A 12,752-nucleotide genomic window follows, 5' to 3' on the forward strand; every position below is an offset into this window, starting at 1 on the left:
TGATGATATCTCCCAAGGGTAACATATAAAGCGTGAAGAGTAGCGGCCCTAGTACTGAGCCTTGAGGTACTCCATACTGCACTTGTGATCGATATGATACATCTTCATTCACTACTACGAACTGATGGCGGTCATATAAGTACGATTTAAACCATGCTAATGAACTTCCACTGATGCCAACAAAGTGTTCAAGTCTATGCAAAAGAATGCTGTGGTCAATTGTGTCAAACGCAGCACTAAGATCCAATAAAACTAATAGAGAGATACACCCACGATCAGATGATAAGAGCAGATTATTTGTAACTCTAAGGAGAGCAGTCTCAGTACTATGATACCTGACTGAAAATCCTCCCATATACCATTTTTCTCTAAGAAGGAATATAATTGTGAGGATACCACCTTTTCTAGTATCTTGGACAGAAAAGGGAGATTCGAGATTGGTCTATAATTAACAAGTTCTTTGGGGTCAAGTTGTGTTTTTTTTTTATTTTTTATGAGAGGCTTAATAACAGCCAGTTTGAAGGTTTTGGGGACATATCCTAATGACAATGAGGAATTAATAATAGTCAGAAGAGGACCTATGACTTCTGGAAGCACCTCTTTTAGGAGCTTAGATGGTATAGGGTCTAACATACATGTTGTTGGTTTAGATGATTTAACAAGTTTATACAATTCTTCCTCTCCTATAGTAGAGAATGAGTGGAACTGTTCCTATAGGGGGGTCTATAGTGCACTGTCTGATGTGATACTGTAGCTGACGGCTGAATGGTTGCAATTTTATCTCTAATAGTATCGATTTTAGAAGTAAAGTAGTTCATAAAGTCATTACTTTTGTGGTGTTGGGAAATGTCAACACTTGTTGAGGCTTTATTTTTTGTTAATTTAGCCACTGTATTGAATAAATACCTGGGGTTATGTTTGTTTTCTTCTAAAAGAGAAGAAAAGTAATCAGATCTAGCAGTTTTTAATGCTTTTCTGTAGGATATGCTACTTTCCCCCCAAGCAATACGAAATACCTCAAGTTTTGTTTTCCTCCAGCTGCGCTCCATTTTTCGGGCTGCTCTCTTTAGGGTGCGAGTATGCTCATTATACCATGGTGTCAAACTGTTTTCCTTAACCTTCCTTAAGCGTAAAGGAGCAACTGTATTTAAAGTGCTAGAAAAGAGGGAGTCCATAGTTTCTGTTACATCATCAAGTTGTTCTGAGGTTTTGGATATGCTAAGGAATTTGGATACATCAGGAAGATAACTTAAAAAGCAGCCTTTGTGGTAGAAGTGATGGTTCTTCGATACTTGTAACAAGAAGTAGAATTTACAATTTTGGCTATATGAAGTTTGCACAGAACTAAATAATGATCTGAGATATCATCACTTGGCTGAATAATTTCAACACTATCAACATCAATTCCATGTGACAGTATTAAATCTAGAGTATGATTTCGACAAGGAGTAGGTCCTGAAACATGTTGTCTAACACCAATAGAGTTCAGAATGTCTATAAATGCTGATCCCAATGCATCTTTTTCATTATCGACATGGATATTAAAATCACCAACTATTAAAACTTTATCTGCAGCCAGAACTAACTCGGATGTAAAATCACCAAACTCTTTAATAAAGTCTGTATGGTGCCCTGGTGGCCTGTATACAGTAGCCAGTACAAACATAACAGGGGATTTATCATTAACATTTGTTTCTCTGGATAATGTTATATGTAGCACCATTACTTCAAACGAGTTATACTTGAAGCCTGCCCTCTGAGAAATCCTGAAAACGTTGTTATAAATTGAAGCAACTCCTCCCCCTTTGCCTTTTATCTTGGGGGGTGGACTCATTTAAAATAATGTAATCATCAGGTTTTAGCCAAGTTTCTGTCAAACAGAGCACATCCATATTATGATCAAACAATCAATCACCTTTATTTATATAGTGCGTTAAACAAAATACATTGCGTCAAAGCACTGAACAACATTCATTTGGAAAACAGTGTCTCAATAATGCAAAATGATAGTTAAAGGCAGTTCATCATTGAATTCAGTTGTCATCTCTGTTCAGTTTAAATAGTGTCTGTGCATTTATTTACAATCAAGTCAACGATATCACTGTAGATGAAGTGTCCCCAACTAAGCAAGCCAGAGGCGACAGCGGCAAATAACCGAAACTCCATCGGTGACAGAATGGAGAAAAAGAACCTTGAGAGAAACCAGGCTCAGTTGGGGGGCCAGTTCTCCTCTGACCAGATGAAACCAGTAGTTCAACTTCAGGCTGCAGCAAAGTCAGATTGTGCAGAAGAATCATCCGTTTCCTGTGGTCTTGTCCTGGTGGTCCTCTGAGACAAGGTCTTTACAGGGGATCTGTATCTGGGGCTCTAGTTGTCCTGGACTCCGCTGTCTTTCTGGGCAGTAGAGGTCCTTTCTAGGTGCTGATCCACCATCTGGTCTGGATACGTACTGGATCCGGGCGACTGCAGTGACCCTCTGAACTGGTTACAGACTGGTTCTGGTGGCCACGGTGACCTCGGAAACAAGAGAGAAACAGACAAATATTAGCGTAGATGCCATTCTTCTAATGATGTAGCAAGTAAATAGGTAAACCGGAAACACTTCCCATAACACCCCAATTAATGCAGCCTAAAAATCCTTTAACGGATTTGGATATTAAAAGCATATTAGTATGTTATGTGTATGCCAGGTTAAAGAGATGGGTCTTTAATCTAGATTTAAACTGCAAGAGTGTGTCTGCCTCCCGAACAATGTTAGGTAGGTTATTCCAGAGTTTAGGCGCCAAATAGGAAAAGGATCTGCCGCCCGCAGTTGATTTTGATATTCTAGGTATTATCAAATTGCCTGAGTTTTGAGAACGTAGCGGACATAGAGGAGTATAATGTAAAAGGATCTCATTCAAATACTGAGGTGCTAAACCATTCAGGGCTTTAGAAGTAATAAGCAATATTTTAAAATCTATATGGTGTTTGATAGGGAGCCAGTGCAGTGTGGACAGGACCGGGCTAATATGGTCATACTTCCTGGTTCTAGTAAGAATTTTGGACTAGCTGTAGTTTGTTTACTAAGCGTGCAGAACAACCACCCAATAAAGCATTACAATAGTCTAACCATGAAGTCATAAATGCATGGATTAACATTTCTGCATTTGACATTGAGAGCATAGGCCGTAACTAAGATATATTTTTGAGATGGAAAAATGCAGATTTACAAAGGCTAGAAACGTGGCTTTCTAAGGAAAGATTGCCATCAAGTAGCAGACCTAGGTTCCTAAATGATAACGAAGAATTGACAGCAACCATCAAGTCTTAGACAGTGTTCCAGGTTATTACAAGCAGAGTTTTTAGGCCCTATAATTAACACCTGTTTTTTCTGAATTTAGCACACAGTAATTGAAGCATGTTTGATGGCAGATGACATTCAGTCAGAGTCCTCATCAGAACAGCTGAAATCAGAGGCTATAGCATCAAGTTATATGTCTTCTTCCAACTCCATCTCCAGGTGAGAGTTATCATTCAGGATAGATTTGTAATGGATGTTGACTAAAAGCATTTTTGCTTTCAGTTTGCTGAGCCTCTGATGAACCAGACACTGCAGTCCTTTTTGTGCATCCTCAGAGAAGTCAACAAGAGAGGCTGCAAAAACATAACAATAAATCAATGAAGTCAATTACATTTGTTAGTGTGCACATGCATTCCAGAGTGACTAGTTAATTACTGCAATCAAGGAAATGGGGATCTTCACCAAACATATGTCACAGGTCGGAGCGGACCACAGATGTCGTGAGTCTCTCCCCTCCCTAGTTTCCACCTCGAGGAGGTCCCAAGAACATCCCAATGACCAGACACACGAGAGAAAGGGAGTATGAGTAAAACAAACTTTATTTAAATTATCTAAAAGGTGTGAAGGGAAGGGAAAAGGGAATCTAATATCCACTCTCGAGGCCAGAGAGTATAGGTCCGAGTCGCTTCTTACTCTGTCACGGGGATTTTCGTCCAGGTAAACCCTACGGATGGAGTTTGTAGGCGAGTATGCAAGGGCGATGCACTGGTATTTCACTCGGGCGTACAAGTATGTATGCAGAAGGACAACTGGGTCTTTACTTTGGACGTACACGCAAGTATACAAGGACAATATGCTGGCTCTTAAATGTGGGCGTACAGTAGAGTATACAAAGGGCAACTGGAGTTTGACTTTGGGCATACAGGTGGGTATTCGATGACAATACTGAATGGATACAACTCACAGACCCTCGAAGAGGTGGACGTCAGGCTTAAGCCCTTTTCAGCTCGGGAGTCTAGAGAATGTGTATATGTCACGACAACTGTGGTCTTCTTCACTGGGGCAGACTTCCCAGACCAACACTCAAACCGGTCACCTCCAACCGTGGAAACACTCCCATGATGGCTCAGAGCCTCAAGCTCAGACCTGTAGGACTGGTAACAGACAGACAGAGTTCCTTCACAAATTTACTTAGCTTCAGTGAATATATGGAGAAAGACTCACCACCTCTTGAATTTGACCAAGAGTGGATAGAAGTACAGATTGAAGTTGCTGCACGTTGGGCCTTCCACGGCCTCAGCTGGTGCCACCACGCTGGGTGACTTCAGGTAGGTTTGTGCCACCGGGTATGTACCTCAGGAATGACTCGAACGCTTCCCTCTCCTCTCTTCCAGACAACGGACCAGAGATCTAGACAGGGGCGAACCTCGGAAAGCACTCCACAAACAGGTATTCATACACAAGGGCTACAGTGCTGGATGTTCATATAGCAGCCAACACGTCGCAGTCATCGTCCCCCACAATATGCACACTGTTCCTTACTTGCTATTGTTGACACGTCACCACTCGGTGGAGTAGGGGTCCAAAGCCACGAGCGGGCATGTATATAAAAGACGGTTGTCTCACAACACCGGTGCACGTTCTTCCCCACAGGGTTTACTCTCCCAGCCTAGAGGGTGATTACTGACGACATGACACAGCACGACACTGCAGACTTCAAGTGTACACACAACAAAGAAAAGGACTCACCCACTGCACTCCAAAAGCTCACAGTGAATTAGGGTCAAAACCACATAGGACCGGGGATTAGTTCCTGGACGTTGGGGGCACCGATGCAGCAGATGGCAGAGGAAATGTCACAGCCACGACAAGGCACCAGACTCCTTTTTTTCGCTGGTCCCGGCACACCCACTAATCCTATTACGGTGGGGCCGCTCACATTGGTCACAACTCACAAGAGGTATATGGATATTCCACACTTGCAAAGTAACCGTTGACACGACTAATATTTCAGTGTACTCACCCTTTCATTAACACTGGATCTTTCCACTTTCCTCCTTCCTGCAATCCTAGCAGATCTTCAATGTGTGTTAACTTCACCTCACACAATGCATCTGAACACAATGCTCCAATAAAGATATTCGTATACTCAGCCCTGTGTGTGTATCTCTCTTTGCCCAAGCTCCACAGTACACGATTCTCTCGGAATCACCAACCATTTCCTGTGTTTCTGATGCCCTATTTATGTGTCTCCTCTTCACTGAATTGCCAAATTCGTGATCGCCACGCTTAACAAGACACCTGTTCCCAATAACACGCCGATTTGGGTTCACCGGAATTCCCGGAAGCGGCGGTGTTTGCGATATATGGTATATGGCGGAACTAATCTTCCTCATTTTTGGTTCCGCCCCGTCACAGTCACTCCGTGACACATACTCACTCCAGCAAAACTGTATTTAAGGTGAAAGTGTAGTAAAATATTGCAGACAGTTCTATCTAAATAAACAGTGACACAGACATAGATGTGCTTACAGTTTGAAGAAAGGGCTCCCACCCAGCCGGCACATGACCGACCTTCAACGTTGAAATATGGTTGAAATAAGGTCAGTTGTGGTTTCAACGTTGAAACAACGTTGATTCAACGTTTAAAGCTGAATGGTTGAAAAACATCCAGCACATGACCAACTTTCAATGTTGAAATATGGTTGAAATAAGGTCAGTTGTGGTTTCAACGTTGAAACAACGTTGATTCAACGTCTAAAGATGAACTGTTGAAAAACTTCCAGCACATGACCAACTTTCAACATTGAAATATGGTTGAAATAAGGTCAGTTGTTTTAATGAAACAATGTTAAAAATGTTTAATGCTAAATGGTAGAAAAAGGTTAACAAGCTTTTAAATTATTTATATTAAATTATTTAAATTAATTATTATTTTAATAGCATTTAAAAATATTTTAGTCATGATACCTATTCTAAAATCTAAAGGTATATGTTAAATATTATCATCATTAACAACAATAAAACTATACATTTCGCTGCTTTATCACACTGAAAACAACTCCCATTGGTAGTTTTATTTTATTACTTCTATCATGATTGGTTAATCTGGCTGTCATTCAGGAAACTGGACACTGAATCGGTTCGCGCTTTTCTACATTTAAAAATATGACCGTTATTGTCGTCTTTCTGTGAGTGAGGCGGCTAACTGTGAGCTGCTGCTCGTTATAACTTACTGCTCGGTCGGTCCCGAATTATTTCATATTTGCCTGTACATTTTTTATTTATTTTGAGCGAATTTGAGTCGTGACATGTCAATGGAGAACAAAAACTGTGAACACAAAAAGGGTCAGGTGTTCTGCGAGGTCCTGAAAACATCCTGGCAAAATGAGGTAAGAAAATCGCTAACTTTATCTTTATTATCTTTTGAAAATAGTAAAGTATTACCAGAGTTTACAAATGGGTAGTTTAAAGGACATGTAACCTGCAGATAAATAAATACCCGTGTGTCTATTTTTGCATTGCTTTATCACAGATGATCAAGTTAGATGCTCACCCAATGTGTTGCTGGTAAGTTATGTGGTAATGTCTGTCTTTTAGAGATTTTCCCATATTTTCCTGATATGAATCCCATGCATTAGGTGTGTTATATATGTTTGTATTCTTATAATAGTTTCAAAGTGTTTTCTGCAACATATAAGTGCAAATGTCGGTATTTAAATAATATAATTTTAATGAATTAATGAAAATGAAAAAAAAAAAAAAAAGAAAGGATTGTTTAAAGCCATGGTTCTCAAAGTGTCAGGCCCCCTCTAGTTGTTATGCAGGTGAATCACTAAATTAAACTAATTAATGTTAATATATTTTAACTTAATCTTTGAGTAAGTTTTTTTTTTGCACATTTAAGTATGTTAGAGTGAAAGTACAGTACAGTTTTGTAACTTTTGTTACATAATTACATTTAAAATTACATTTTAATTTAAACTTTTTTTTTTCATTTACCTGTGTATGTAAGCACAGTTGTAGTGTTAATGTTCAAACTGTATTTACCATGGTAAAATGTCTGACAACAATAAATATTCTTATTAGAATAAAACTGCCTCATTTTTTAACTGTAGACCTGTAGCTGAATAGTTTGGCCAACTACGCTGCTGAAATGTAATGTTGGTCATTATGGTGCAACTTAATATTTAATAACAAATATTTTCTGAAGTGGTACTTGATATAAAAGTTTGAGAACCATTGGGTTAAAGAAATGGTATAAAATGAAATCCTGCTTTTTAAGAACTTTTCAGTAAACTCTTTCTTCTTTCCCCTTGTAGAGTCATCGAGGATCCAGCTTGTTCTTGAAACATTGGTAAGAAATTGTTCTTCTGCTACATTGCACCGTCACTTCTGCTAGAGATGCTTTGACCTTTTGTGATAGGTTTTGATTGTGCTTAGTTTAATAAAAATGTACTGAATTGACTTGTTTTTCTACACTGTAATGTTAGTGTTCTGATTAAAACAGTGTAACTGGGGGCTCTGAAAACACTGCTTGTGAATAATTTGTTAATATTGTACATTTTCATCTGAATACATTAAATAAGTGTTTAATGAATAGTGTTGTCCACTTTGTTTCCAACATCACTGTTACTGAACTGTAAAGTGAAAATATTGTGTGATTTATTTTGCATTCAGTTTTCAGTTAAATATATTTCACAATATCAAAGTTATTGTCAAACATTGTGAACATACCTAAACTCACTGGTTAAATCTTATGTTCCCTCCAGAAGTTTGCACTCTGCAAGTGAACGACGCCTTGTGGTGCCATCCCAAAGAAGTTCACAATCACTCTCACGGACCTTTTCCTGGACTGTGCCCAGCTGGTGGAATCACCTCCCAATCTCAATCCCAACTGCTGAGTCTTTACTCATTTTCAAGAAACATCTTAAGACTCATCTTTTTCACCAGAACTTAACCAACTAATGCTAGCACTTTTCCTTCTTTTCTTGTCTTTCATATATATATATATATATATATAAAAAAAAAAAAAACCTGGCTATGTGTTCTGTACTAGACTAACTGAGACTTGTCATAGCACTTGTATACTGTTGTTGTTCGCTTGTACACCTGACTGCTTCTGTTATTCTCATTTGTAAGTCGCTTTGGATAAAATCGTCTGTTAAATGATTAAATGTAAATGTTTATACAGGACGGTACAGAAAGTACACAAGTGGGAGAGAGTGGAGGGGACGGCGTCAGAAAGGACCTAGCGCTGGGACACTTTCAAGGATCACCCGAAGCACAACCACACCGTATACACTAAGGCTGCTGGTTCTAACATTTTAGAGTGCCCTGCGGTAGAAATCTCATTCTGCATTCCCCACGGTAAAGAAGACACAGTCCGGGGGGGTTCCCATTAGAAATCAACTGGTGGAAGGTTCCCTTCTCGTACTGTGCAACACATTTTCACTGCACAAATGTACACAACTCTTGTAATGAGACACATTACTCAAACATGTTTTTGACAGAAACTGTAGGTTTCCACCAAAATAAAAGATCCACTGGTTTCAGTCATAAAGGTACAAGGGTTTGTCTTGTAAGTGCTGCAAAAAAATATGCATTTATGTGCCAAATTATTTTACAAAAACCTTTAAATATTATTGTATTTGGATTGCTCTTCTACCTGTTTTTAGCATTACCTCCATGCATACTCTACATAATAAAGTGTGGGATTATTTTCATCTGTTTTATACAGTATGTTTCCAAAATTAAACTGCTGTGTGACAATTTTGAGCATGTGGTAGTTTATTGAAGTTGTTTGTAAAGCCATTGCTGCCAGTCATTAGATTTTTAGCCTTGCATGTACCATGTTGATCTAAATGCCAACTAGGATCTAGGTGTATTTATACACGGTGCAAGGTACGACGGGGAAACAACGTCGTGTTATCAACGCTGATTAACTTTTCAAAATCAACACCTCATTCAGCTTTCATCCCAGGTCTGCAGCACGACCCTAATTCACCCATAATGCAGGTAAGACGGTGAAACAGCGTCGCGATTTCAACGGTGAATCCACGTCGTGATTTCAACGTTGATCCAATTTGCAAAATCGAAAGGTTATTCAACGTTGATTCAACGTCGGGATTTCAACGGTGAATCAGCGTCGTGATTTCAACCGTACATCAACGTCACGATTTCAACGGTGAATCAACGTCGTGATTTCAACGTTGATCCAATTTGCAAAATCGAAAGGTTTTTCAACGTTGATTCAACCATGGTACCTGACGTTGTTTCAACGTTGAATCAACGTTGAAATGCCGGCTGGGCAGTGTCAAGTATTGTGTCTTTAGTGATGTCCAGTGTTGCAGCATTTCCTTACAGAGGATTACTTCTTCCTCCTTCAGGCGTTGCACAGCCATAAACTTATCAAATACCTTCCTTTTGGTGTGAAGGTCTGCTAAAGGTGAAAGGGGAATTTTTATGTATAGAACATGTTTTATTCATCATTCATTTTTCCAGGAGAGTCCCATTGAGATATTACATCTACTTTTCAAAGGAGCCCTGTGCAATGTGATTGATATTAGATAGACAATATAAAGATTGGATTTTGACATTTCTGCAACATAGGTCTGAGGTTTACTTGAGATGGAAACCAATATTGCATAATGAGACCGAACGTAAATGTTTTTCTATTTTAAAAAAAAGAGAATAAAATAAACTTACTTTCACTTTGGCAAGGCCACGTGTCCAGGTTCAGCCAGATGATTGTACTCTGCAACAGCTGCTGCCAGGCGTTTTTTGTCATTTAAATGACTCTTCGTATCTTATGTCGCCTCTTGTTGCTATCTGACAAAAAAGTCACAGAGTATTAATTTCTTATAGTTGATTCAGATTTCATGCATATTGCTATACATAAACTGTCGGGACAAGGCTCCATTAGCTGCATAGGTACAATGGACATTTTCTAAAGGGTCACAGTGTGTATGGTTAGGAACTGAAACTTTAGAATTGAGTAGAATTAATAAGAACCTAAATATAGGTATATGTTATTCTGAAATACCTGTTTGCTTGTAAAGGTTTAGGCTGCGTACTTTGACGAGGACAGCCAGCTCCTCTATCCGTGCCTGTATTGCACCAAGGCTACCATCACTTTGATCAGTTTCTAAATTAGAATTATATTGCTCAGTATATGCATGAAATTGCCATCACTCAAATACAATTAGCAAGTGATGTGTGATAGGAAATACACAACCAAAATCGGTGATACTGAACTTGAGAAGCTGTAGCTAATGGCCAGTGCTCCCAGTAAGCTACAATGCTACTAATTTATCAAGTAGCAAGTAATTTATCTAAGCAAGTAATTTTCAACACACATTGCCCACTTTAGAAGGTGAGCAATAATCAATGAAATAATACAACAAACACATTGTTGCAGTTGGCTCAGCAATGCAACTCCAGGAATGTTGATAAGCACATTGATATACAGTGTGTGCTACAATGCTGAAAATTAGCATAATTAGTTGTCAGTGTGCAGGGCTCTATGATGAAAGTTTTTAAATAGGCAAACTTACCCTTATTATATAATATATATATATAATTATTATTGAAATAAAAGCCAATTACACCACGTTGTTGTTGCTCAGAGCGCCTTATAATACGCAGAAAGGTTTGCACTGGAGTTGCTTTAAGGTCAGGTGCATCTCTGACACATGCAAAGGGTGGATGTTGAAATGGAAAGTAGGTTTGAAAGCCAAAGGCTGATAAAGTAGGCTATACTACAGGTTATTAAAACAAATGCTAATTTTCTGTACATTACTGTCCCTGAAAGCGTCAGATATCACGCAATTGAATTGGCTTTTCAAAGTACAACTGCATCCTGTTAAACGTCTGTGGGTTGCATTGATGGTTGAAAGGCATGATCGTCTTTCACATAAGATAAAGGGATGATGGAACCTATATTGTCATGTTTTTAGTTAGGATACCTAGCACACATTCACGTTTAAATTGAGTAGGCTACAGGCTAATTTAAAACCAAACGAAATTGTAGCCTATGCCAGACCTGGCCAAACATATATATATATTTTTTGTTTTTTTATTGAATATGCTTTAGACAACAAGGACATATAAAGAACAGAACAAATAGAACATCTACAGGAATCAAATGTTATCAAGTATATGTAAAGCTTCACATATATAAACCAAATCTAATGAAATATAAATATATAAAAAAATAATAATAATAAAAAAGGGATACATAGAGGAAACATTATGCATCAGTGGTAATACCAAAAATATTGTCATAATATTTCAGGAATCTGTCACTTTTCTTGTTTTTAATTAACCTTAGAGGTTTCAGACATGCATGAATTTCAATTAAAAATTTTGGAAAAGTAGGCTGCGATTTAAAGAATTTTTGCTTGTGAATAAAAAAAACTTCACAAACAAAATAAAAAAAATTAACAATATAATTAATTGAAGTGCTAGCTTTATCAAATGAACGACACACGAACGTTCAGAACGACACATCACTAGTCTGGGGTGCGTTTCCCAAAACCATAGTTGCTAACTAAGTTAGCAACGTTGTTGGTTGCAATGCAATTTCCCATTGCCAACCAACAAAGTTCCTAACAGGTTAGCAATTTTTAGCTATAGTTTTGGGAAGCGCACCCCTGGTCGCTTCGCTCCAGTCCAGCGGGAGGCGCTAAACACATTCGTTTGTTTGACAAACATCATTAAAGCTTAGAGGAAGAAGTTCAGTTTCACCGCGCTCTCTGTTGTTGTTATGTCGGTGTACTGCCTTAACACAAACGGTTAGACACGTTTCTAAGAGAAAATGTTAGTTTTTGAATCAGTTCAGTAAACACCTGTAATATTCTCATCCTAACAATCGTCACTGTGTTTTGAAGCAAGCAAGAATATCTGGAGGAGTTTATCATCTGAACTGAGATCTGCTGCTGTGAAGATGCAGTTTGTGAAAGAAGAGAGAGAAGAGAACACGAGTGAACCAGACACCAGCACAATTAAACACGAGGAACCAGAAACCTGGAGAATAAAACTCGAGGAACCAGAAATAAAACACGAGGAACCAGAAACATGGAGAATAAAACACGAGGAACCAGAAACCCGGAGAATAAAACTCGAGGAACCACAAACCTGGAGAATAAAACACGAGGAACCAGAAACCCGGAGAATAAAAGACGAGGAACCAGAAATAAAACACGAGGAACCAGAAACATGGAGAATAAAACACGAGAAACCAGAAACCTGGAGAATAAAAGACGAGGAACCAGAAATAAAACACGAGGAACCAGAAACATGGAGAATAAAACACGAGGAACCAGAAACCTGGAGAATGAAAGACGAGGAACCAGAAACATGGAGAATAAAACACGAGGAACCAAAAACCTGCAGAATAAATCACGAGGAACAAGGAGGTTGGTGTTTATTCGTAATTCATCTTTAATGACAGCCCAGCAAACACAGA

The 12,752-nt window shown here is 38.7% G+C and overlaps 2 long non-coding RNA genes across 2 annotated transcripts; both read right to left on the bottom strand.

The window, feature by feature from the left end:
- Positions 1–3,130: 3,130 nt before the first annotated feature.
- On the bottom strand, positions 3,131–5,348 carry LOC113097412 (uncharacterized). Its single transcript, XR_003288848.1, has 3 exons — positions 5,307–5,348; positions 5,033–5,200; positions 3,131–4,952 (listed from the first exon to the last, which is right to left on the bottom strand). It is a non-coding gene; the product is annotated as an uncharacterized LOC113097412 (long non-coding RNA).
- A 4,255-nt stretch (positions 5,349–9,603) lies between these two features.
- LOC113097413 (uncharacterized) lies at positions 9,604–10,533 on the bottom strand. The gene is made up of 3 exons (XR_003288849.1): positions 10,329–10,533; positions 9,992–10,114; positions 9,604–9,725 (listed from the first exon to the last, which is right to left on the bottom strand). It is a non-coding gene; the product is annotated as an uncharacterized LOC113097413 (long non-coding RNA).
- Between the last annotated feature and the right edge of the window lie 2,219 nt (positions 10,534–12,752).

The sequence above is a fragment of the Carassius auratus genome, unplaced genomic scaffold, assembly GCF_003368295.1.
Source record: "Carassius auratus strain Wakin unplaced genomic scaffold, ASM336829v1 scaf_tig00216266, whole genome shotgun sequence".
Classification (NCBI taxonomy): Eukaryota; Metazoa; Chordata; class Actinopteri; order Cypriniformes; family Cyprinidae; genus Carassius; species Carassius auratus.